The sequence below is a fragment of the Macaca thibetana genome, chromosome 11 (assembly GCF_024542745.1).
Source record: "Macaca thibetana thibetana isolate TM-01 chromosome 11, ASM2454274v1, whole genome shotgun sequence".
NCBI lineage: Eukaryota > Metazoa > Chordata > Mammalia > Primates > Cercopithecidae > Macaca > Macaca thibetana.
The window spans coordinates 42,133,001-42,139,000 of record NC_065588.1 but is presented as its reverse complement, the minus strand read 5'-3'; the positions used below and the strand labels follow the sequence as shown (position 1 = coordinate 42,139,000).

The following is a 6,000-nucleotide window of genomic DNA, read 5'->3' as shown; positions in this document are numbered from 1 at the left end:
TGTTTTCTAAAAATTTATAAACCTTATATTTTCTACCCAAAAGATCACACCATTTATGTGGCTATCTATATAATAAGAGATTATAAAAGTGAGCATCATCTAGCAAAAAAAGTGATGCTGGGGGCTGAGAAAAATGGTAAAAATCAGCCAGAACTGAGGGATGGATAAATGGACAGATATGTGATAAAGCAAGTATACTAAAATAGTCATGGTAATAGCTAGGTGGCAGGTATATAAAATTTCATTGCAAACTTATTTCGAATTTGCCTATGTGTGAAAAATTTTATATTAAATGTTAAAAAAAATCAGCCGGCATGAGATTACCAAGAACCTTGGTGCCTTCATTAAAATAACTCTGAATAAAAGAAACTATAGGAGAAAAAAGGAGAAGATGAAGACACATACATTTTGAATTAAAAAACATTATAGAAAAGAAGTTTACGGAAAAAGATGCAAAAAACCAAAATCAAAATTTAATGTAGGGACTGGAGTCACTTTTACTGTAGTAAAGCAAAGGAAAAGAAATAAAACAAGAGTAAAAAATGAGACTGAATAATAAAGAGTTGGGCATCTTTTCATGTTTTTTGGGGCCATTTCAGTTTTATGTAGTTTTCATATATACATACCATCACATACCCAAAAGAGTGGATAAAATTAAATATTTTAATCACAATACCAAATGTTGGCAAGTACATGCAGCAACTGAGACTCTCATACATTTCTATAGAGTGTCAACTGATAAAATCATTTTGGAATTGGTTGGCATCATGTAGTAAAGTTTTAACATCTTATCAGTCACCAATCCTTCGAAAACACTCAACAGAAATATGTCCATATATGGCCAAAAAAAATATGGTTTAGAATGTTCATAGCAGCATTACTCTTAACAGCCCCAAACTGGAAATAACCCATTTGCCCATCGAAAGTAAAGAAAAAAATACAATAATATGAATAAAATACTATGAATCAATCTCAAAAATATAATGCTGAAAATAATATTGTATGATTTCACTTATAGAAAGTTCAAAATCAGACAAAATGAACCCTCTGGTGTCACAGATCAGGATAGTGGTCCCTTACAGAGAGGAGGATAGAGTAAAGATTGGAGGGAAAATGAAAGATTTCAACTAGTTGCTCTATTTCTTAACTTGGACAGATAGTTACATGAGTGGTTCACTTTGTGATAATTCATTAAACTTTTCACTTCTGTTTTATATAATCTTTATGATTTTCTTTAAAATTTTATTTAACAACTTTTAAAATAAAGTATGAAATTTCTAAGATCTTTCTGGAAAAGAAAAATTAGTTGTACAAAAATTGATTTAAAAATTTACAAAACACTTTGGGAGACTGAGGTGGGCGGATCACGAGGTCAGGAGTTCAAGACCAGCCTGGCCAACATCGTGAAACCCTGTCTCTACTAAAAATACAAAAAATTAGCTGGGTGTGGTGGCAGGAACCTGTAATCCCAGCTACTTGGGAGGCCAGGGCAGGAGAATCGCTTGAACCCGAGAGGCAGAGGTTGCAGTGACCAAGACTGCATCACTGCACTCCAGCGTGGGCAATAGATCGAGACTCCATCTGAAAAAAAAAAAAAAAAAAAATTACAAAATAAAAATAACTTTACAAAGTACAATCAGTTTTCCCCCACAATCAAGAAAATTTTAAGAAAGAAAAAAGACTTCAGTTTCAAAAAGTTAACAAAATCATAATATTTTTCAAAGTGATAGTTACATGTTAAAAAGCATTCTTTTATTTGAATATTGCATGGATAAAAATAGAAAGAATAAACTGAAATCACTAGGATGATTTAAAAGTAACTAATAATTTCCTTTTTGATATAAATGTTTAATTTTGTGAGGTTTTAAAAAATTAAGCACTCACTTTGTTTTGATACAAAACAAAATATGCCTATTTTGTTTTTCTATAAAATGATATTCTCTCAACTTCTATATTCACAGGTTATTTTTTGCAGTGAGCCAAGATCGCGCCACTGCACTCCAGCTTGGGCTACAGAGGGAGACTCTGTCTCAAAAATAAAATAAAACAAAACAAAATAAAATAATTAAGGAAATTTCCAAAAAATAGATTAAACAGAGAGAAAACAGAAAGCTAAAAAAGAAAAAAGAAAAAGAAACATACCAGAAAAGTTCCCATTACTGAAGGATATAAATATCCAGACTGAAAGGACCCACCAAAACGAAATAATAACTTCAATTAAAACAACAAAACACCCCCTGAAGACACATCATCATCATGAAACCTTAGAATATTCAGAAATAAAGAGACCACAACAGTTTCTAGAGGGAGGAAAACAGATCACATACAAAGAAATGGGAACCAGAATATCACTAGTCTTCTCAACAGCAAAGCTGGTGCTAGAATACACCAGAGCAATATCCTCAGATTTTTAAAGAAAAATGACTTTTCAATCTAGAACGTTATGTACAGCCAACAACTATCAAGAGTAAGGGTAGACTACAGACATTTTTAGGCATGCAGTGTCTTAAATTATTGAAAGGATATGCTTTTACATGAAGACAGTAAAACAAGAAAAGAAAATAAATGGGTTTCAACGAAAAGGGATTCAACATGGAGACAATTCCTGAGAAGAGCTGTGTACCAGGTCCAGAGAGCAACCTGTCTAGACTACGGGAGGGCAGTTTGCAAGGAAAAAAAAAATTCTAAAAATGAAAATCTGATAGAAGTTTAACAACTGTGTGTGGACAGCTTATTGATATGCTTGAAAGATATTGATTAAAATACATGGTAAAATCATACTAGGCCCATAAAAAGCCAAGCAAAAGGCATGGCACTCATGCTTTTTATGGGCGTAATACGAAGAGACAAAAAGGCTGTGTGTGGTGGCTCACGCCTGTAAGCCCAGCACATTGGGAGGCCAAGGTGGGTGGATCACTTGAGGTCAGGAATTCAAGACCAGCCTGGCCAACACGGTGAAACCCCATTCTCTACTAGAAATAAAAAAATTAGCCAGGCATGGTAGTGGGCATCTGTAGTCCCAGCTACTCAGGAGGGTGAGGCAGGAGAATCACCTGAACCTGGGAGGCAGAGGTTGCAATGAGCTGAGATCGCGCCACAGCACTCCAGCCTGGGTGACAGAGCGAGACTCTGTCTCAAAAAATAAAAATAAAAAAGAGAAAGAAAAACATAATAGTATAACACTTGGCTCAACATCAAACAATCCAACAATAACATCTGATTTAAGATTTAATCAACGACTGTGATGGAACAATAATATGATGAGGAAAAAGGAAAGTGGGAAGAAGAGAGGTTTAAGACTATCCAATTTCTTAAAAGGGAAGTCAATAAATGTATAAATTTAGGTAAGTTAAGAAATAGTAACACAGACATATTCTTTTGAAATATAAAAGCAATTGCATTAGCTCAAATTGTTGCAGGATCCCCCCCTGGAGGTGGGTAGTGAGGGCAAAGTAGGGAACTATTTGGTTTTATATATATATATATGTATGTGTGTGTGTATATATATATATATATATATATATATACACACACATATACACACACTTTTTTTTTTTTTTTTTTTTTTGAGATGGAGTCATGCTCTGTCGCCCAGGCTGGAGTGCAGTGGTGGGATCTCGGTTCACTGCAAGCTCCGTCTCCCAGGTTCACGCCATTCTCCTGCTCAGCCTCCTGAGTAGCTGGGACTATAGGCACCTGCCACCACGCTCAGCTAATTTTTTGTATTTTTAGTAGAGACGGGGTTTCACCATGTTATCCAGGATGGTCTCGATCTCCTGACCTCATGAACAGCCTGCCTTGGCCTCCCAAAGTGCTGGGATTACAGGCGTGAGCCACTGCGCCCAGCCTGGTTATAACTTTTATAGCACTTACTACTTCTTTTTTTTTTTTTTTTGAGACAGAGTCTTGCTCTGTTGCCAGGCTGGAGTGCAGTGGCATGATCTTGGCTCACTGCAACCTCTGCCTTCCAGGTTCAAGTGATTCTCCTGCCTCAGCCTCCTGAGTAGCTGGGACTACAGGCATGTGCCACCAGGCCCAGCTAATTTTTGTATTTTTAGTAGAGATGGGGTTTCACCACGTTGGCCAGGATGATCTCAATATCTTGACCTCGTGATTCAACTGCCTCAGCCTCCTAAAGTACTGGGATTACAGGCGTGAGCCACCACGCCCTGCCTTGATTTTTTAAAATTTATTTTTTCTAACACCTTCATTGATGTATAATTCACACACTATACAATCTATTTATTTATTTGAGATGCAATCTTGCTCTGCCACACAGTCTGGAGTACAGTGGCATGATCTCAGCTCACGGCAACATCTGCCTCCTGGGTTCAAGGGATTCTCCTGCCTCAGCCTGAGTGGCTGGAATTACAGGCGTGCGCCACCACGCCCAGCTAATTTTTGTATTTTTTAGCAGAGGTGGGGTTTTGCCATGTTGGCCAGGCTGGTCTCAAACTCCTGACCTCAGATAATCCACCCGCCTCGGCCTCCCAAAGTGCTGGGATTACATGCGTGAGCCACCGCGTCTGGCTCAATCCACCCATTTAAACAAAAATTCACTCGTTTTTAGTATATTCAGGGAATTGTGCAACCGTCACCACAATCAATTCTAGAATATTTTCATCATCTTTAAAAGAAACCCAATACCCATTAGCAGTCACTTCCAATTTTCCCAAATCCTTCCTTTGTTGTGTTTTAGTTTTCCATTGTGGTAAAACATACATAACATAAAACGTACTATTTTAACCACCTCAGTGGCATTAAGTACATTCATACTGTTGTACAACCATCACCACTATCCATCTCCACAACTTTTTCATCATCTCATAATGGAACTCTCTACCCACTTAACAGTAACTCTCCATTCCTGAACTCCCCCCAGCCCCTGGTAACCACTGTTCTACTTTCTGTCTCTATGCATTTGACTCTTCTAGGTATCTCGTAAGTGAAATCATACCATATATTTGTCCTTTTGTGTCATGCTAATTTCACTTAGCATGATGTCCTCAAAGTTTATTCATATGTAGCATATGTCACAGAATTTTTTTCCTTTGTAGGCCGGGCTCAGTAGCTCAAGCCTGTAATCCTAGCACTTTGGGGGGCAGAGGCAGGTGGATTGCTTGAGCCCAGCAGTTCAAGACAAGCCTGGGCAACATGGTAAGACCTCATCTCTAGTAAAAATACAAAAACTGAGGTAGGAGGATCACTTGAGCCTGGAGAGGTCAAGACTGCAGTGAGCCATGATCGCACCACTACACTCCAGCCTGGGCAACAAAGTGAGACCCCGTCTCAAAGATTAAAAAAACCTCAAAACTCATAGAACTGTACACTAAAAAGGGTGAACTTTACTATATGCAAATTAAAAGTTTTTTCCTTTGTAATACTGAATAATATCCCATTGTATGTACATGCCACATTTTGTCTATCATCGATAGACACTTAGGTTGCCTCCATACCAATTTTTGGCTGTTGTAAATAATAGCCATGAATATTGGTATATCTATATCTGTTCAATTCCCTGCCTTCAATTCATTTGTGAATATACTCAGAAGTGGGACTGCTGAATGAAACAGATAATTCTGTTTGTTTTTTTAAGGAACTGCCTTACTGTTTTCCACAGCAGCTAGGCATTCTCCATATATTCTGGATATTAGTTTCTTCTCAGACAGGTGACTTGCAATTATTTTGTCTAATTCTATGGGTTGCCTTTTTATTCTGTTGATAGTGTCCTTTGATGTACAAGTTTTAAATTCTGATGAAGTCTAGTTTGTCTGGTTTTCCTTTTATTGCCTGTGTCTTTGGTGTCATATCCCAAGAAATCACTGCCAAATCCAATATTATAAAGCTTTTGCCCTATGTTTTCTTCTAAGAGTTTTATAGTTTTAGCTCTTATATTTAGGTTTTATATATGGTACAGGTTATGTATCCAACTTTTTTGATGTATATATCCAGTTGTTCAAATGCCATTTGTTGAAAAGACTGTCTTTTCCTCATTGAATG

The 6,000-nt window shown here is 37.1% G+C and overlaps 1 protein-coding gene across 1 annotated transcript in view; it reads right to left on the bottom strand.

The window, feature by feature from the left end:
* Positions 1 to 6,000, bottom strand: part of ARID2 (AT-rich interaction domain 2) — a 188,494-nt gene that overhangs the window by 3,886 nt on the left and 178,608 nt on the right. The gene's annotated exons all lie outside the window — the stretch shown is intronic.